Source organism: Bos javanicus, chromosome 10, assembly GCF_032452875.1.
Source record: "Bos javanicus breed banteng chromosome 10, ARS-OSU_banteng_1.0, whole genome shotgun sequence".
NCBI classification, from domain to species: Eukaryota; Metazoa; Chordata; class Mammalia; order Artiodactyla; family Bovidae; genus Bos; species Bos javanicus.
The window spans coordinates 93,871,442-93,893,324 of record NC_083877.1 but is presented as its reverse complement, the minus strand read 5'-3'; the positions used below and the strand labels follow the sequence as shown (position 1 = coordinate 93,893,324).

The window sequence follows — 21,883 nt, the reverse complement described above, 5'->3', positions numbered from 1 at the left end:
ATATGCTACCTAGGTTGGTCATAACTTTCCTTTCAAGGAGTAAGTGTCTTTTAATTTTATGGCTTCAGTCACCATCTGCAGTGACTTTGGAGCCCCCCAAAAATAAAGTCTGACACTGTTTCCACATCTATTTCCAATGAAATGATGGGACCAGATGCCATGATCTTCATTTTCTGAATGTTGAGATTAAAGCCAACTTTTTCACTCTTCTCTTTCACTTTCATCAAGAGGCTTTTTAGTTCCTCTTCACTTTCTGCCATAAGGGTGGTGTCATCTGCATATCTGAGGTTACTGATATTCCTCCCAGCAATCTTGATTCCAGTTTGTGCTTCTTCCAGCCCAGCATTTCTCATGATGTACTCTGCATATAAGTTAAATAAGCAGGATGACAATATATAGCCTTGACGTACTCCTTTTCCTATTTGGAACCAGTCTATTGTTCCATGTCCAGTTCTAACTGTTGCTTCCTGACCTGCATACAGGTTTCTCAAGAGGCAGGTCAGGTGGTATGGTATTTCCATGTCTTTCAGAATTTTCCAGTTTTTTGTGACCCACACAGTCAATGGCTTTGGCATAGTCAATAAAGCAGAAATAGAATTGGAAGTGATCAAACAGGAGATGGCAGGAATGAACGTGGACATTCTAGGAATCAGTGAACTAAAATGGACTGGAATAGGTGAATTTAACTCAGATGACCATTATATCTACTACTGCAGACAGGAATCCCTTAGAAGAAATGGAGTAGCCATCATTGTCAACAAAAGCTTCCGAAGAGATTATTAGATTTGGTCAAAAAGTTAAGGGAACTCTCGGCAGATTGCTAGAGTCTCTATTCTGTGTGACTCCCTCCTCTCTGGCAACCTACACTCCTCTTTCCATTTTCTTCTGCATCTCTGAATTTAAACTTCAGTTTCCTCTGCCAGGCAAGATGACTTCTTTCTTTCAGGACTCCATCCTCTCAGTTTAGAAAAGGGATCCCAGGGAGAACCCAGGAGAACATGCAGCTCATCTTTATGTGTTTCCTTTCTCTTAAGAATCACAACCCTGCTCTATCTCTCATCCAGTGTCATCAATAGTTGGTGCCTGTAATGTGTCCACCTCTGTAAGAATCTTCTATGGGAGGTTAACTCAGGTAATTATCACTGAGTCTTGGCAAAACCAATGATATCTTTTTATTTAATTAACAGGTTTTTTTTTTTTTAATGTAGATCATTTCTAAAACCTTTATTGATTTTGTTATAATATTGCTTCTGTTTTATGTTTTGGTTTTTTGGCCACAAGGCACATGGGATTCTAGCTCCCCCAGTAGTGATCAAATCCAAACTCCCTGCACTGGAAGGTGAAGTCTTATCCACCGGACCACCAGGGAAGTCCCCCAGTGATCATTCATAAACATTTAATAGCTGATGTGAAAATTCCTCCACTCCTGAAAGTTCATTTTTAAGTGTCTTTTAAAATCCCTAGATTATATCTTTGCTCATTTTTGCTGATTTTACCTATTAGAAGACATTTCTTTCAGCTTACACGTGCTTGTCATTTTATGCATGCCCACATGATATATCTTTACAAAACCCTGACGTTTTTGTTTTTCCCCTGTAGATTTTATATAGGAAGTTTGTGGTAGGTCTATTTTTATGGAATCTTATTATTCTCAATACACAATAAGAATAAAAAGAAAAAAGTAATGTATTTTTATGACTAAAGAACACAGTTTTCATAATTTTATTTGTTAACTAAAAATTCCACTGTAGAGGCTAAGGGACTCTGAGAAGAATCGGTTCCCGGATGTCTTGCACTTGCTGAGGCGGTACCTTGAGCACAATGGCGGAAGGATTGAAAAAAAAAAAAAAAAAACAAGCAAATAAAAAGTTCCACTGTATACTGTGACATATCAAGTCACCTGAGAAAATGACTTCATTTTCACACCTTCATTTTTACAAAAAAAAAAAAAAAAAAGTCCATGTTAATATTACTCCTCAAATATTTATTTTTGGAGATTTCATATTGCTCAAATGCCAAAACTTGGATTGGAGTTACTAAGGCTCTTTATCTACCCTGTGTATCATATGCTTGGTCAATTGAAACGCAGGAAGCAGAGAAGTAGAGACCTGGATGAGCTGAAACAAAAGAATCTGCATAGTCATACCAGATGAGTAAGTTATTTCATGAGTGATCCTATTTACTTTTTTTTTTAATTTTATTTTTTATATCCGTTCTTTTAGAGGCACACACCAGAACTGAGTCATAATTAATTTTTGTGGTGTGATTTTTCTGTTGTGGAAATTCCAGCTACATAGACATATATATTAAAGGTGCTAGGTTATTACTATAAAGTTAAAATACAGTAATTCCATCAACAGACTAGTTGAGGAAAACATGAGGCAAGTCTAATGTAAAGATAATGCATATTTTTGCACTCTATGGATTACCTAACCCTTGCTAATTAAGAATATACTTTATTCAGTATGGCAGTGTAATTTATAAGACTATGCTTGCAAAAACAGATGCTAATGTAAAACATTTAGGATATTAAAATTAAATGTTTCATGCCCAGACATAGAAATAGTTATTCATATGTCAATATTTACGTTATTTGTAGTTGCTGCTGCTACTTAACTTCAGTCGTGTCCAACTCTGTGTGACCCCATAGAAGGCAGCCCACCAGGCTCTCCTGTCCCTGGGATTCTCCAGGCAAGAACTCTGGAGCGGGTTGCCATTTCCTTCTCCAATGCATGAAAGTGAAAAGTGAAAGTGAAGTCGCTCAGTCGTGTCCGACTCTTCGTGACCCAATGGACTGCAGCCTACCAGGCTCCTTCACTGTGGGATTTTCCAGGCAAGAGTTAAATGTATGTTTTCCCATATGTTCATAAAGAAAAAATTGTAGGCACAATTTTTTTTTTCCTTTCAGGGTTTAAATACAGCAGGTTGCCACTGAGATAAAACATGATGAAATTGTCATTTAAAAAAACTTTGTAATTTGATTTTTGCCATTTCCTTATTCAGGGACCCTTTCCAACTCAGGAACTGAATCTGTGTCACCTGCACTGCAGGAAGGTTCTTTACACCTGAGCCATCAGGGAAACCCCCGTGTATATGTTCAGTTCAGTTGAGTTCAGTCACTCAGTCGTGTCCGACTCTTTGCAACCCCATGAATCACAGCATGCCAGGCCTCCCTGTCCATCATCGTCTCCTGGAGTTTACTCAAACTCACATCTGTTGAATCGCTGATGCCATCCAACCATCTCATCCTCTGTTGCCTCTTATCCTCGTGCCATCAATCTTTCCCAGCATCAGGGCTTTTTACAATGAAGCGGCTCTTCGTATTAGGTGGCCAAAGTATTGGAGCTTCAGCTTCAGCATCAGTCCTTCCAATGAATATTCAGGGTTGATTTCCTTTAGGATTGACTGGTTTGATTTCCTTGCAGTTCAAGAGACTCTCAAGAGTCTTCTCTAGCACCACAATTGAAAAAAAATCAGTTCTTTGGTGCTCGGCCTTCTTTGTGATCCAACTCTCACTTTCATACATGACTACAGGAAAAATCATAGCTTTGACCATACGGACCTTTATCCATAAAGTGATGTCTCTGCTTATGCTGTCTAGGTTTGTCATAGCTCTTCTTCCAAGGAGCAAGTGTCTTTTAATTTCATGGCTGCATTCACTGTCTGCCGGGATTTTGGAGCCCAAGAAAATGAAATCTTTCACTCTTTCCAATTTTTCTCCATCTATTTGCTATGAAGTGATGGGACCAGATGCCATGATTTTAGTTTTTTGGATGTTGTTTCAAGTCAATTTTTTCACACTCTTCTTTCACTCTCATCAAGAGGCTCTTTAGTTCCTTTTTGCTTCCTGCCATTACAGTGGTATGTATCATCTGCATATCTGAGATTGTTGAGGCAATCTTGATTCCAACTTGTGATTCATTCAGCCTGGCATCAGAAGCATGATGTACTCTGTAAATTGCATGAGGTATAATATATTTGCAATAAATAATCACTATTTTTAGTACTTAGTATTACAAAAATTGTTTTTCAAATTTATATTATCATGGACTCCATGAGGCATTATATGCAGATTTCAAAGTACTTAGCAAAATATTCATATAATAAATAGTTATAGTAAAGTAAAATAAATGTGGTGTTTTCTAACTACATAGATAATACAGTGTGAAAGAATTAGATCATCCATCAAATAAATAAAAACACTTACAGCATTTACATAAGTTTTCTAAGCAAAGCAGATATTCTATTAATCTGATTAAATTTACATGACAGTCTCCACGTTTTAACAGAATCATTTTTGTGAACTTTGAACTCAAAACCTTTTAAGCAGTTGACCAATAGCTACTTCTGATGTCTGGAGAATTAGCTCTGGCGAAAGTGTTGTACATTTCATCCTTAACTCATGATATGGATCTTGATTTAATATTTCTTACTGACAAAAATAAAATTTCCCCTGGTGTTTTGAACTCCTGGATATACATGTTAATGAAAGCATGCAAGTAGCAAATATGTGATAGAATCCATTCAAATGCAGTTAATTATGAGAGCACTTCAGTCTTGCTCATCAGAGTGAAGTATTGCCAGTTCCTATGTGTACAGTTAGTTCAGTTCAGTTCAGTCGCTCAGTTGTGTCCGACTCTCTGCGACCCCATGAATTGCAGCACGCCAGGCCCCCCAGTCCATCACCAACTCCTGGAGTTCACTCAGACTCGTCCATCGAGTCAGTGATGCCATCCAGCCATCTCATCCTCTGTCATCCCCTTCTCCTCCTGCCCCCATTCCCTCCCAGCATCAGAGTCTTCCAATGAGTCAACTCTTCGCATGAGGTGGCCAAAGTACTGGAGTTTCAGCTTCAGCATCATTCCTTCCAAAGAAATTCCAGGCCTGATCTCCTTTAGAATGGACTGGTTGGATATCCTTGCAGATCAAGGGACTCTCAAGAGTCTTCTCCAACACCACAGTTCAAAAGCATCAATTCTTCGGTGGTCAGCCTTCTTCACAGTCCAACTCTCACATCCATACATGACCACAGGAAAAATCATAGCCTTGACTAATATGACCCATTATAGGCTATTTGAAAATTTGAAGTAATGCATATTTATTTCATATTTTTTGATCACCCAGGGAGATGTTAATAGGCCAAATTTTTTTCCTTACTGTATTGTTAATATATTAAGCAAGATTACTTTGATCTTCATTCCTTTATTCATTCATTTACTTATTGAATTAATTTGTTTAAAAAATATGTATTGTGTACCTATTAAACACCAGCTATACCTTATTTACTGGGAATACAGAAATGGTTGTATTACTCTTCTCATCTACAAAGAACTCATAACCTTACAGCTTTTTATAAAGAATTTTCCTTTTTTGGGAGAGAGAGGGACTCATCTGTTTGTTTGATTTTATTTCATGAATCATACCTCATATCATTTAATATTTCCTGACACATTTCCATTCAGATGATACATTTACTCTAAGGAACACAAACCTATGTTTGCATCTCTGACAGCAAAGGAGAGACTGACTAATGGAATTGATGCTTGGCTTGAATAATGTAGGATGTTGTGACAATGACAGTAGCAACGAATCTTAAATAATGGGCCCTACCTGATGCAATTTAAAAACATGCACACTATTGTCTTAGTTGCAAATACGTTAGATTTCATTTCTGCTTCTGCGAAGCCACTGAGTGTAATTCATCTTGATGACAGTTGACAAGAGAAACTAATTTCTCTTAGAAGCACTTCCCAATTACCTTCCTTTTTTTTCCCCCCTAAACACTAAGCAGTTTGAGGCACTTGGGAACAAACATTTCCCTCCATCTTTTCTCTATGTAGAGGAAAGAAATTGGGTGATATGGCATGCATTAATGCTACTGCTCTCTCTAACTTGCAGAAATTAACTTTAAATAGTGAGTGGCCAGGGTATATGTGATTTGAACAAACTTTGGGGTAGATATGATATACATTGCTAATGGAAATGATTTAGGAGAAGCAAATTTGTATTGTATCAACTTCCTTTTTATTTAAAGCAAATATTGAGAAAGGAAGGAAAAAGGAAGGGAAGAGAGAGAGGAAAAAAGGGAAAGTGGAGTGGGGAAAATATCAGAAAATATTTCTTCTTTTCTACCCTGAATGTAAAACCTCAGAACAAAGTAGGAGAATCTTCCTTGCTCATGTATATATTCATGAAAGCTGTCCAAAATTTTTAAACAATAAAACAGCATCCAGTTTTAGAAAGATTTGAAATATGAGTATATGGATCCTTTTCTTAAATGATAGTCATATAATGATAGTTACCCATGATGATAAAATGTGCTTCATCTCAACTGTCATAGCTTGAAATTTAAATATTGAGAATATGAATGTTCCCAGGAAATTAGCAGGATCAAATATTACTCAACAGACTACATATATCATTTCAATATCATGTCATTTCATATATCCATCCCAATTTATATTCCTTTTTTATGACAAAGTTGTAATTAATTTTGTAACTCGTCTATAGAAGTTGGATGAACTTCTCTTTAAGTCACAATGATTTAACTTTAAGGATGAGATTGATGATGTTTTAATGGAGAAAAAAGAATAATGAAAGACTTTAAAAGAAAATGACTTGTTTTGGTAATGAGACATGATACTACTTTAATGAAGATTAAGAAAGTTAAAGTCCATGTGAGGAAAAAAAACATTCCCAAAACATTTACTAGCACTGACAATCATAGCAAAAGATGAATGAAAGAAATTGTGCTACTGTAATAATTTATACAAACAAACTATAAAGAACACCTACAATTGATCTGAGACAGAGTACAGAAGTAAATATTAAGACAGGTGAGGTTTACACCAAAGGAGAGGCTAAAACAATGAAAACATTTAGTATACCTATTGAAGTATGTTCCATAAACTTTGATCCTCTCACTCATAACAAGGATATAGCAGGTGATAAGACTTTGAGCTTGAGAGAGGATTTTAAAAATTTATCAGGAATGAGCTGTACTGTAAATCTCTTTGTCCTGCTCCACCAAAGGGTAGGGAGTTTTGTGGCTACCTCCAAATTCCAAAACCAGTTAGAAGAACTTCCAATGAATTATTCAGAGACATTTTTTTGTGGACTGGGATTATCTTCTATTCAAAAAGGAGTGCAACATTGAAGTTGATTCCCCTTTAACAAAATTAAGAGGGTTCAATGAGAACATTTAATAGTTAATGTGGGGGACTTCCCTGGTGGTCCAGTGGTTAAGAATCCACCTTGCAATGAAGAGGACATGGGTTTGATCCCTGGTCAGGAAACTAAGGTCTCACATGCTGCAGAACATCTAAGCCCACATGCTCCAGAGCTTGTGAGCTGCAATTACCAAAGCCAGCATGCCACGACTAGAAAATTCGTGTACTGCAGCGAAAGATCCCACATGCTGCAACTAAGACACAAAACAGCCAAATAAATAAATATATTTTTTTTAATGTGTATTCCTAAAGGTTGGGGAATGAAAAAACAGGTCTGACTGACACCTGGAAGACCTAAGGCCAAGAGATTTCTAACTAGCTGTTTTGAACATGGAATAGCTCATTAGAAAAGACCCTGATGCTGAAAGATCAAAGGAAAAGGAGAAGGGGGCAGCAGAGGGTGAGATGGTTAGATCCCATCACCAACTCAATGTACATGAGTTTGAGCAAACTCCAGGAGATAGTGGAAGACAGAGGAACCTGGCATGCTACAAGCCATGGCGTTGCAAAGAGTCAGACACGACTTAGCAACTGAACAACAACCATAGCAAAGGGAGAGCTTCTTTGGGCTGTGTTAGAAGACATTCTCCAAGAGTTTGGCAGTATTGTCCAGCCAGTTGTGGGCCAAGAATGAGCGAGAACTTCCATGGGTGACCTTAGGTCTTATCTAAAACCCAGTCTAGAAGGACAAATAGATGGCAATGAGAAAAAAAAAAAAATAGAGGGGACAATCCTTAGTGATGAGGACAGATGAAGGGACAGCAGAAATAGAGGCACAGTTACTCCTGTCAGGAGGACTGCATATACATGATTCCTCAAAATGGATTAGAAATGTTGGCCAAGAGCCGTAAAGTTGAGTCAGCCTTGAATACCTGCCAAATTTAGAGAGCACTAGTTAATCCAGTGTCCACAGAGAAGTTTTCTTTATCTATTACTTCGGCTCTTGTTATTTTTCTAGATGCTGCTGGTAAGGAATAGGACAGCTAAAAAGGGGGAAAGGAATGGGAAATTAGAAAGATTGGAAGGAAGGAAGCTAGGGGATGTGTGGGAAGGAAGCTATTGCTTTCTTTGCCAAATTTTAAGATTTTTCCAGATTTAGGTGGGACAATGAACAAGCCTCCCTTATGACATGAGTTTGAGCAAGCTCCAGGAGCTGGTGATGGACAGGAAAGCCTGGTGTGCTGCAGTCCATGAGGTCATAAAGAGTCGGGCACGACTGAGTGACTGAACTGAATTTTAAATCACATCTTGACCTTAATGATTTCATGGGGATGGATGTTTTTGTTACTTGATGGAGATTGTGTTTTAAGACTTATGGCAACCAACTATTAGTTTTGCTGCAATGGCTTCCCAGATTTTTATCTAAGAGAAAGGAAAGAATTTGCTCTTTGCAGCCTTTTTTTATGTAAGACATATATATATCTATATATCTATATCTATATATATATATCTATATATATATCTCTCTTTCAAAGTCCAGCTGTGTAAACCTACTCCATTGGAAAATGATGACATAGTATTCCATTGCATAAATGTACCATACTTCATCTAATCCTTTCTGATGAGATAAAGAATCTGCCTGCAATGCAAGAGACACAGGAGACTCAGGTTCGATCCCTGGGTCGAGAAGACCCCCTGGAGGAGGATATGGCTACCCACTCCAATATTCTTGCCTGGAAAATTATATGGATAGAGGAGCCTGGCAGTTTACAGTCCATGAGATGGCAAAGAATCAGACACAACTGAGCACTCATGCACTCAAGCGAATGAATGAAGTATTATTGTTTCCATTTTTGGGGGAAAAAAAAAGTGTGATATTAAAAAAAAAAAACAAACCTGCTTCATGATTATATTGTCTGTGCTGGCTTATTCAATGTATTGCACTGCTAGTTTATATATTACTATGATAGATGACAGTGATATTTAGTCATTCTAAATCTGTGCCTTGCTCATGAATCTTTCCTGCTCTTCATGTTCATGTTGTTAAGTCACAGCTAAATCTTCTGCTTTGTACATTGTAGACTGGCCTTTGTTGGTTTTGATGTACTTTGTAATTAGCTATTACTTAGTTTCTGAAATAGGGAAATTCTTTCATACTCTAAAAGCCCAACTCTAGCCATACTTGAAAACACAGCTATTTTGTTTAGCATATTATTATTATTATTTTGGACCCTTAAGAAAATCTATTTTACTACTACCTCCTATCTTCTTGTATGGATGTGAGAGTTGGACTGTGAAGAAAGCTGAGTGCCGAAGAATTGATGCTTTTGAACTGTGGTGTTGGAGAAGACTCTTGAGAGTCCCTTAGACTGCAAGGAGATCCAACCAGTCCATCCTAAAGGAGACCAGTCCTGGGTGTTCACTGGAAGGACTGATGCTGAAGCTGAAACTCCAATATTTTGGCCACCTCATGTGAAGAGTTGACTCATTGGAAAAGACCCTAATGCTGGGAAGGATCGGGGGCAGGAGGAGAAGGGGACGACAGAGGATGAGATGGTTGGATGGCATCACTGACTCGATGGACATGGGCTTGGGTAGACTCTGGGATTTGGTTATGGACAGGGAGGCCTGGCGTGCTGCGATTCATGGGGTCTCAAAGAGTCAGATGCAACTGAGTGACTGAACTGGACTGAACATATCTTCTTGGGGCTTCCCAGGTGGCTCAGTGGTTAAGAATCCATCTGCCAAGGCAGGAGATGCAAGTTCAATCCCTGGGTTGGGAAGATCCCCTGGAGGAGGAAATGGCAATCCACTCCAGTATTCTTGCCTGGAAAAATCTCATGGACAACGGAAGCTGGAGGGCTACAGGCCATAGAGTCACAAACAGTCGAATACGACTGAGCAACTGAGCATGCCATGCACACCTGTCTTCTTGACCAGTAGTGGAAATGGTGCTTTTCTTCCTATTATTAAAAAAAAAAAAAAACTTCTCTTTAAACTATTTTTTTTCTCTTATGATAGTCTAATGAGAAATACATGTAAATATAACAGCAAAAATCAAGTACACTATCAAATAACTGAAACTTCAAGTTTACCAAAGAGATATTTGAAAAAGCTTTACATAATCCAATCTGTAAATTCAGGCAGTATGTATACTGGGTGTTATCAATAGTTTGTGAGATCACTGCTAATGATTTCTAATTATTTTAAGAAGAAAACGATCTGATAAGCTTTCTAGAAATCTAATTCAGAGTAAGTAGAGCAATGGACTTTTCTGAACAAGAAATGTACTTTATAAGCTAATGTAACCAATAATGAAAGGTCAAAAAGAAATACACCACCAATTTTAGATTCCTAGTGCTTGCAATTAGAGCCTATCATTGATCAAGGGACAGAATTTTTTTCTAAAGAATTAAAAAGCCGTATCTTTTACAAAATACACATTTGCTGTAAACCACTGTGTGTCTTCTGGATATATTAATCTTTAGTATAAGTGTATTAAGTATCTCTAAGCTATTCTGTTCTAAATTTCTTCCAGAACAAGAATTTCTGGTAAAGATGAAATAAATATGTGGATTGCTAAGTTATCTCCATGGACTTTTCAGGTAAAGGTCGAAAGGAAAGTATATATTATTTGTCTGCCCTCGGAAGATGCCCTGGGGCTTCCCCGGTGCCTCAGTGGTAAAGAATCTGCCTGCCAATGCAGGAGAGGCAAGAGATGCCAGTTCAATCCCTGGGTTGGAAAGATCCTTTAGAGAAGAAAATGACAATTCACTCCAGTACTCTTGCCTGGGAAACCCTGTGGACAGAGGAACTTCGTAGATTACAGTCCATGGGGTCACAAAAGAGTCAGACACAATTTAGCGACTAAACAACAACAGAAGATGATCTAGGAAATTGAATTATTTTAGTCCAGTTTTAAATCAAGAGAGACTATGGTAAGGGTGGCTCCCACTACATGACATACATTTCCCTAAGTGCTTGCTAGGTCAAGGAACAGTAGCCAGTTAAATGTGGCCCTGATAGCTCAGTTGGTAAAGAATCCACCTGCAAGGCAGGAGACCACCGTTTGATTCCTGGGTCAGGAAGATCCCCTGGAGAAAGGATACACTACCCACTCCAGTATCCTTGGGCTTCCCTTTTGGCTCAGCTGGTAAAGAATCACTCTGCAATGTGGGAGACCTGGGTTCGATCCCTGGCTGGGAAGATCCCCTGGAGAAGTGAAAGGCTACCCACTCCAGTATTCTGGCCTAAGAATTTCATGGACTGTATGGTCCATGGGGTCACAAAGAGTCGGACACAACTGAGCGACTTCACTTTCACTTTCAGAAATTGATTGGAGCTTCCCTGGTGGCTCAGACGGTAAAGCATCTGTCTACAATGCTGGAGACCTGGGTTTGATCCCTGGGTCGGGAAGTTCCCTGGAGAAGGAAAAGGCAACCCACTCGAGTACTCTTGCCTAGAAAATCCCATGGACGGAGGAGGCTGGTGTCCATGGGGTCTCAAAGAGTCAGATACGACTGAGTGACTTCACTTTCACTTTCAGAAACTGATAGGAGCTTCAGAAGCTGCATATGAAAGATTTTCTTATTTATTGATTTAATTCGTGAAGTTGTTGATTTAATTTTCAGGATGTTCTTACTTTGAATTCTGAATTAAATTGTCCTCCATTCAAAACAAAACCAGGCCAAAAAATATGGAGATATCTTTGGTTTACCCATAATCCATTCAAGAACTGAAACTGAGGGATCAGCAGCTGTTTAATAATGTGGTGCCTTGAATCATACTGGGGAAATGAGAACCAAAGATTTCTAAATGCATCTCACAACCACAGAGCACATATGAGGCACCTAACAAAACTAAGGGCTTCCCAGGTGACGCAGGGGTAAAGCCAGTGCAGCAGATGCAGGAAATGCTCATTCGATCCTGAGTCAGGAAGAAACCCTGGAGTAGAAAATGGCAGCCCACTCCAGTATTCCTGCCTGGAGAATCCCATGGACAGAGGAGCCTGGTGGGCTACAGTCCACAGGGTCACAAAGAATCCAATATGACTGAGCATGAACACAGAACACAACCAAACTAAGAAAATAATTAATAGCAGTGAACAAGTCCTTACCAACAGATAAAAAGGGAGAAGAGTAAAGTGACTGAAAGAGCAATTCACTAGTGGTGGGGGGTGGAGGTCCTTCTTAAAAATTCAGTTCTGCTTCTTTGATTGCTCTACTGTGCAGCCTGGGAGTTCTTTCTGTGGAAGTGGGTGGTCTCCTCATGGAGGCTAAGTTTGTCATATTTCCCTCTGTAAATCAATTGTGTTCTTTTTTTTTGCCAGTCCTTGCAACTTTTCCAGGATTTTATGTATTTCTTTTTTAGATCTGGGTCTTATAGTTTCATTTTTGAAGCATACTGCAGTGAGAGCAGCTTTATTTATGAAGTACCCGTGCCAGGCTTAGAGGCCTAGGCAGGAGAACAGGGCACAGCAGCAAAAGCGTTTGGTGGCAGGAAAGGTGCAGAACACCCTACAGGTGGGCAACCAGCACTGCAGTGGGCTAAGTCAGGGAAATAAAGATTTCACTCACTCAAGGAGGCTGGAGGGGCAGAACAGTACCTTAATCCCTGGAAATGTTGCTATTTCCATGTTAAAGGAAAAAAAAAAAAATGAATCAAAGGAAACCAGGGTATGAGACAAGAACCAAACAAAGCAAGGACTCAGCGATGAACCTGGGCCAGACCATGAGTCCTGTGAAAACTGAGCCAACTTGTTTGTGAGGATACTCGCCAGGGTTTGAGGAAGATCGTACTCCAAAAGCACTAGGGTAAAATTCAAAAGACTTTTCTAACCCACCAGGGCAGCAGTTGAGACACAGATTAAGTAGGGTGTTTTTCATCTTTTTTTTTTTTTTTTTGGTTACTTTATCCAATAATATTCACCGGGGACCATTTTGGCTCCTAAAGGACATTTGGCAAATCTGGAAATATTTTTGGTAACTACAACAAATTACAAGGGGAGGTTGCTATTGGCATGGAGTTGGAAGAGGTCAGGGACGCTGCTAAGCATCTTACAATACACAGGAGAACCCTCACAACGAAGAACTGTCTGATTCAAAATGTGAGTACTGTCGCGATTGAGAATCTCCTCATTTTACCTAAACTTGAAGAATTCTTAAAATGCAGTTTGTTGCTTTCGTTCATTTACAGTCTCATGTTTCTCTTCTGCTAGTCACCATCTTTTCTCCTAACAGAAAAAAGCATGACTACATAGAGAAAATAAAAGCAAAGAGCACAAAGAAAATTCAAAAGGTAAGATGGGTCGCCAGTCCAGGTTCGATGCACAATAGATACTGGATGCTTGGGGCTGGTGCACTGGGACGACCCAGAGGGATGGTACAGGGAGGGACGAGGGAGGAGGGTTCAGGATGGGGAACATGCGTATACCTGTGGTAGACTCATGTTGATATATGGCAAAACCAATACAATATTGTAAAGTTAAAAAATAAAATTAAAAAAATATGGAAAAAAAAAAAAGTAAGATGGATCTCATTTTCTCTTCATTTTGCTTTACTCAAAGATCTAATTCAATGTAAACAAGAGATGGTAAAAGGATGTGAAGCCTATATACCCACCCAAAAAATCAGTTTGAAATAATTTTAGAAAAATACTTTTTATCAGAAAAACATTTTCTTCAGACAAGAATCTGAAAAAAATGACCGAGTTTATACATTTTACCTTTTGGAGAATCAGTAAGATTTGCATTGAAGACATAACTGGCTTCAACTCCTAGGCCTACCAACTGATAATCATGAGATCTTTCTATGAACTTAAATTAATGAAGACATTGAAAGGAATTGAAAATAGTCCCTTTTAGGGTTTTGGTGGGGGTGAACTCAATATTGCATGCAATGTTCCAACAAATTCTATACCTGACTCAGAGTAGGCCCTAAGAACTGCAAAACACTCAGCACAAAATGATTTTATCTGAACTCCTACATTCAAAGACTTGATCAAACTCTAATATGCCTTCTAGAAACTTAAGGCCATATTCCTAACATGACCCCAGGTGTCCTTAAATGCCTGTTTGACTGCCAGGGGAATTTGCTGTTTGCTCCAGCCGAAACCTTGTGATAGGTGAATAGTTCCTCTAAACTGTTGCTTAGAGCAGTTCCTTTAGAAAGTTTGGGATTATATATATTTTTCTCTGCTTGTTTGAAACATAAATCTTCTACTACTCAGAACTGTCTTCTCAAGGATTTAGGAACAGTCTCTCTGAAATGCAAACATTCAAGGAGACCAGCCCTCACCTGCAGTTCCTTTGGAAGGGTAAGGGCCTAACTTCACTGGGCGCCCTGCTATAACTTGCACAACTATCTCTTGTCACAAGACATGAGCAGTCTTTTTTCCCCTGCATAAGCAGTAATTATGTGGGCCCCGTAGTAAAGAATCTCCTTGCCAAGGCAGGAGATGTAAGAAATGCAGGTTTGATCCCTGGGTCCAGGAAGATCCCCTGGAGAAGGAAATGGCAACCCACCCCGGTATTCTTGCCTGGAGAATCACATGGACAGAGGAGCTTGGCAGGCTACAGTCCACAGGGTCGCAAAGAGTCAGACACGACTGAAGTGACTTAGCATGCAGGCAAATAGTAATTAGCAAACCCAGATGACTGACTCACATGGACCCACTTCCCCTCAATGTCCTTCCATGTCTTTCTTTTAGCACACCCAGCATTTAAAAAGTCGCCTTCCTCCCTTTTGTTTTGGTGATGTTAAGCTCAGTTTACCCTGGACTCTCTTCACTACTACAGAAGTTATCATTGAATAAAATCTGCCTTTATCACCTTTTACTAACATCTGGCTTGTTCTCTCTTGGACAGCCCTCAAAAGAAACAACAGCAGCAATAATAGTAGTTGTCACAAAATGTGGCAATTTCTTAAAAGTCTCATCTGCAGTATAATGAAAAGGACAATGGGTATCTGTCTATGAATGGGAATTTTTTTACAGAATATTTTTATGACTCTTCTTCTTAGAAAAAAGAGATAGAAAATCACATTACTTAGGCTGAGGCTACATATTGTGTACCTATATTTTCAAATTCATTGTCATCAAAGATATCTCTGCACTGGTTAAAATTATCTCATCAGAAAAGCATATTGTGTTTGAAGATTAGTCAAACACTCTTGTGCAAAGTATGAAAAATTAGTTGAGTCAAAGATGACTTATAGATTTTATCTCTTCAATTGGATCTTAGGAACAAATTAGCCAATGATCAATGATCCTCTGATTCAGTAAAAAAATCTTTAGGGATCAGCAAGATACAAACAAGAACAAGTAAGTTTGAGACTCTAGTAAGAAGTGAATTTTCCAGTTGGGAAATTGAAACTGACTTAGCTGTAATTTTTCACATGACCACAAGGAAAGCAAATACCGGGACCTGGGGCAACCAGGTTACAATCTAAAGAGGCTACACTCTCAATCCCAGCAGCATCTATTCCAAAGAAGAAAACAGATAAACTTGAGAACGTTCTACTGGATGTGGGCGAAGAAAGCATAGGTGATCTCTCCCCCAACTCCTGTCATTTTATTGCAAAATATCCAAATTTATAGACTTGGTCTTCTTAGAAACTATTTGGTAAAAGGGATTCTCACTATGATTAAAGCACTACAGTTACATAAGGAAGGGCTTAAGAGTCTAGTCCAGAATCTACTATGACAAATTATTCTTATTTTAATATGCTACCACGGTGGCTTATCATACCCCAGACTTTCTGAAATCTGACTTAGGAAGGCAGATTAGATGGCAAAGCAAAGGAAAGATGGGTTCAAGGAACAATATCCATGAATCACAGTAGTTCCCATTCTCTAAAATTTGCTATGAGGCTTTACGTCTCCTCTATCTACAAATTAAGATTTTAAACTGCTGTTTCTTGAGTGTCCTTCCAACTGGAACATTCTGTCTTATTTTTAAAGTGTAGGAATTGGAAGATTAATATTGAGGTCATTGAAATAGGAACAGAGGCCTAACAGTAAAATCACAACTGTGAACTTTACACAGATTGTTCCGAGAGCATGTCTCTTTACATGCTTATATTCCATTATTTGCATTTTAGGACAGCTTTCCAAAATGAGAGTGAGACTAATAAACAATTATAAATGGTGTAAAACTAAGGCTTTAAAAAAAATAGAATAAAATCTCATGCCACAAATTCAAGATTATAAAGAATAAGGGATAGTATATGGTCACCTGTATTTCCTCAGCTCTGCTAGTTTTAAAGATAATTTAGTGAGCTGGGTTTTGCATAATATTCTCAACAAATTAATTTGCATATAATGGCTAATTGTTTTACAAAATGCTTTCACATTTGCTGCATGATTTGATCCCCAATCCTGCAATAGCTAGTATTATATGTGTGAGCAGTACCATTTTTTAAAATTTCTGTATCTTTCATTTGGTTATTTAAAATTTTATTTTATATTGGAGAAGAGCTGATTTACAAGGATATGTGAGTTTCAGGCGTACAGCAAAATGATTCAGTTAAACATGTACATATATCCATTCTTTTTCAGATTCTTTTTCCATATAGGTTATTACAGAATATTGAACACAGTTCCCTGTGCTATGCAGTAGGTCCTTGTTGATTATCTACTTTACATATGGTAGCATGTATTTTATTAGTGTTCCTCATTATAGATTAGAGATTGTTCAACTTTAACTGTGTGGTGAGTTTTAGTAAGAAAAGAACTGAGAACTAAACAGATTGTATAATGTAGAGGTCATGTGTAGCTTTCAGTTATAGGGGTGGGGGGACTGAAAAACTCAGATTGGATTAAGGAATGATAGGAGAGACAATAGAAGCATCTAGTATAGACAAGCAACTCCTGAAGTTCTACTAGACAGGGAAGCAGAATAATAGCAGAGACCGGTGTGAGACAGCAGAAACTAAGTAAGGAAACATTACCGCATATTTGAGTGCTGATGGGAATAAACAAGTGGGAGGGAAAACTGGATCAATGATGCAGAAGATGTAAGAGATAGCTGGAAAGCTCCTGGGGAAGATAGTTTTTCACTAAATTATAAATTATGAGTGGTCATCGCATGCTTGGACATGGCATTTTTGCCGAGAAAAGGAGTTCAAGATCTAATAGAGGATAAGCAAATCAGAAGATGAGAAGGGGACTCCAGGACTGGTACCAGCTGGTGGGGGCTGAGTGATCAGACTCCTTAGATTAAATGCTTTCTTACCAAGCTTCGTCTTTTTCTAGAGTGCGACCTTCCCGTGCAATGAAAATGAAGTTCTTCAGCCTAGTGGAAGCTGACATGGGAGGGTACACTTAACGGGAAGAGGAGGGGGGGTGTTTAGTGGCCTTACATTTTGACAGTGTTGTAACCCACCCTAGTTCTGTCCTTTCTTGGGTTTGATGAACCATGCATTTTGAGAAGAGAAAGATGTACAAGAGCAGGTCAGGAAGACAGCTCCAAATCTTCACCGCTATTAGCGAGAAGAATTTGGTTAAGCACTATGTCATTTATTTAAAGTTGAAAAAACTGCAAGGATTATTGTGTTTAAAGCATTGTTATTCATAAGGGTTTGCAAAGGACCTAAATCCTAGAACACAGTCTTGGAAATGGGCCTACAGAGAGTGATGTTTCTTCAAATGAGAAATATCCCTCTTTACTCATCTTCCAGTGTTCAAGGTATTATCCATTCATTTTACAACTATAACCCGGAAGTCAGCCAGTGTGTGTCGAGTTCTCGGAAATCTGTGTATAATTAGTAAGGAATTACTTCTGCTGTGTATGAAAGCCCATCTCTTCTCAAATACCTTTTTGTCCCTTTCTAAGACTTAGGATTTGATGGTGACCAGTGAAGACCTATGCAACATTTGCCCCTATCATGAAGGCATCACCCCTTATCATTGCATGCAAAAGTACAAACACTTCAAAACTCCAGTGGATTCAGGGCCATGAGTGAATCTTTGCAGGAGGGCAGGGAAGGGTAATCCGTATGTTCTATATCCCTTCTTGTACTCACCTGAAAGTCCTCATTTCCATCTTTCCTATTCTATTTCCTCTTAATACCCTTTTTCCCAGTACACCCCACCTACTACACATTGTTGTCCCTTCTGTAGAATAATACTTCCCCAGTCAGAAATCTTAGCTCAAGCTGACTTACCCCAGGGCTCACCAGTTATCTTCCCAATAAAGAAGAAATTCTGATACCCAACTCCAAGACCATAGAACTTTCCACCTGGTTACTCAACTATTACCAAGATATTATTCTTAATGCCTTCAGTTGCTGTGGCTCCTGCAGGCAGGCATGGAGCTCTTTTAAGGTCTAACTTAGTGCAAAATTCAGGGAGAAAAGTGATTGCTGTGTTTCTGTCTCTTTCTTCCTCTGAAGCTTTGTGCTTCTGACAGTCTCTCCATAAGTTAGAAGAGACAGTGGCCATTGGAATCCCTGGGCCATCTCAGGATTTTCTGGGGAAAATTGAAGTGAGGAGTCTGGAGTCTGTCTGGAGCACAGCCACACTCTGGATGTCATGATGGGGAGAGTACTCCAGCAGGTGAATTATAGTGGCTGCTGCTCCAGGCTTATGTGCCCATCCATATGGCCATGGGATGCTGGCACCATGATTGACAACTTCATGAGAACATAAGAAATGAGGGAAAATCAAGTGTAAAAGAGGACTGTCACTATTTCAGAGGGAAATTTAAAAAAAGAAAGATTAAAAGTATAGCTACCAGTATTAACACAGTAAAGCACATGGACCTTTGTTTAAAAACCTCAAGAGAGGCGAGAACTTGCTGAAGTACTAAATATATATTTTTATGTGTAAATGTAAATAAAAATATACATGTCTATGGATAATATTTGCTATATATGTACATAACATGTATGTCTCTATCTTCTAACATACAATTATGTATTTCTCTACCTAAACATTATAATTCCAATTAAAGACTGCAAGTCATTTCCAAGGAGAAGCACAACAAACCTTGAGCAGATACTTTCCATTTCTAACTTTCTTCAGTCTTCCGAAACAAGTTACCACCTCTATATCTTTTAGAATTTCTAGAGAATCCCATTAAAAAGCATTTTTCCTTCTTATAGCCCTGTGGCTGAGAATAAATGGCAATAGGGAGGGTGACCTATATCTGCATTTCTTACTTAGGATGGTACGCGTGAAAGCCAGAGGAGCTGGGCTACATCCCCCGTGTTCAAACCTTCACCTTCATTGTCCTTATTATTATCTTCAGCAAAGAGAGGCTCTTGCAAGAGTCATACCTCGGCCTTTAGCCAAGGGTAAGTAGAGACTTTGAGACTAGCAGCTGACAAAATACACAATTGTTTCTCCTCTACTTGAGTTGGTTTTTTGTGAGACTGAGCAGTGAAGTCTGTTGCTGAATTAGGTGCTTTGGGGCAAAGCCAAGTTCATTCTTAAGGTCATGAATGCTATCGGACAAATCCCAGCACGTTCTTTGTCCACCTGATTAGCGCATATTTGAGTGTGTGTGTGTGTGAGTGTGTGTGTGTGTGAGCGCGTGTGCATATGTGTTTGGCTTTGACTGCTTAAATGAACTGCAAGTTTCTTTCGGAAAGGAAAAAAGAAATTATAGAAGGGGAGGATTCAGTTTGAGAGTGAAATGTTGACCTAGGGATCTAATTACTCTCTATTTTCTTCAGTCATTTATTCATTTAATCAATGTTTTATTGCATTAACTTTATTATATATCATTTAGTGAAGTTTTACTCAGTACCAGGTCAAGTACAGAGTGATGGGAAAACATTGCTGAGTAGATAACCTTGGTTGTTCCAGCTATTGCTCTGCTATTTGGTGCTCAAATACCATTTAGGTCTTTTGTGTTACTAGCTGGTGAAAGTGCTTTGTCATTATGCATAACTCCTCTCTAAGCTACTCTGTAGTTTCAGCCACCAAAACCAAAACCAAGGTTGGACACCCTAACACCTCGCTGTAGTGCTTCTTTTAGGCATATGGTCTGGTATGGTCAAGTACATGGATGTATCAAAAAAGAAGGTTTGCATTCAGGACATACGGCCCCTAGAGACGTGAGATAGTGTATTTCACAGAAATAGCTCTGACTATTGGGGTTGAGTTTTGGGTCTTCTCTCTGCTTCCTAGTGGTAGGAAGGGATAAACTGATTGCCTAAAAAGAAATAAAATTAAGTGCTATAAACTTAGTTTTTAAGGGAAAAAAAATATTTTCCTTTAAAATAAAAATGGGGGCATCTGTCTTTGATTTTTCACTGCTGACTTAATGCTAATACCCACATCACACTCAGAGTGACCCTGGCAGATGTTTGATAATGAATCTGCTTTGAAATTCATCCCAGAAAATAAAGTCTGCAGAGGGATTCCGAGACTCTTAGCACAGAGGGGATAGCTTGAGATCAGCCCCAAGACTGATAGCATATTTGCACTTACACCGAGGTTTCCATAGGCTAATTACTAAAAATATGAGTGATGGAGAGCCAGAAACTTCCCTGGGGCCAGTTTCTCCTCAGTCTTTCCACAGGGAGCATATAAACCGTGCTCTTTACTGAGTGTGTGACACTATTAAAAATGGTATTGAATGTAGAAAAACAGCGCCTTAGCAAATTTCTCTTTGTAAATCAGTCTGCAAATCTTCCACATTCTGCTAAATATAAATTGAATGGCAACTTTTAAATGCTACAGCAAAACCTTGGAGAGACAGGGAAATGGACAGACTGGTTGTCTGCAGTAACATTTGGGTATATGCAACCATATAAAAGACTACTACTAATAACTGTACAATGAGCCTGTGGCAGGCATTTCTACAGAGTTTTCACATTTCAGCTTTGGTGTTTCATGACATAGGAGAGAGTTGGAAAGTTATTTTTCTCCCAATTTCCAGATGAAAAAGTGAGACCCAAGTATATTAACATTTTTTTCTAAGGTCATGTATTTGCTGTATCTATGGCTCTCTCTGGTTCTCTTTGCATGAAACACCTTCCTGTACCAAAGTCAGAACACAAATGGCAAGTTTAAACTCGGTTGACCTTGAGGCACGAGGCTAGGCCAAGTTCATTATGAATGGACGGACAGTCCTCTGTCTGGCCCGGTGACTCTCACATGGCTCAGGTTAACATAACACACAGGTAGCAGTTCGGTGCCAGCAATGAGAGCTCCCGAGTCAGACCATTTGGGTTTCATCCCCAACGTAACCACTGCCACCTTTAGTCAATTACTCCCCTTCTCCAAATCTCAATTTCCTCAAAGGGAAGATGGAAAATATAATACCGTTTCCCTCCAAAGCTTTTTGCAAGGACTTACTAATTGGGGCAAAAAAAAGAGTTTGGCACAGGGCCTGGCATCCTGTGAGCTCTCTACAAGTGTTAATGGTTGCAGTTATTGAAGATGCATATATTACATTCTTATAAACGAAAGGGATCTTTCCACATTCCATGTTGTCTCCGGGATTTGCTTCTGTGAGAGGAATGCTTTTCTAGAAATGTGAATCAGAGTATGACTTAAAAGAAGAGGTAGGTGGTATTTCGAAACCCAAGATAGATGACCTTATGGCTTTACATAGTGCTTTTGATGGTGTTGTTCAGTTGCTGAGTTGTGTCCAACCCTTTGCAACACCATGGACTGTAGAAGGCCAGGTTCCCCTGTCCTTCACTATCTCCCAAGTTTGCCTGAATTCATGTTCATTGACTCAGTGATGCCATCCAACTCCAGCT

At 38.9% G+C, this 21,883-nt stretch overlaps 1 long non-coding RNA gene across 1 annotated transcript; it reads left to right on the top strand.

Moving 5' to 3' along the window:
• Positions 1 to 268: 268 nt before the first annotated feature.
• Positions 269 to 11,839, top strand: LOC133255061 (uncharacterized). The gene is made up of 3 exons (XR_009738856.1): positions 269 to 2,846; positions 10,708 to 10,774; positions 11,499 to 11,839. It is a non-coding gene; the product is annotated as an uncharacterized LOC133255061 (long non-coding RNA).
• Positions 11,840 to 21,883: the final 10,044 nt, after the last annotated feature.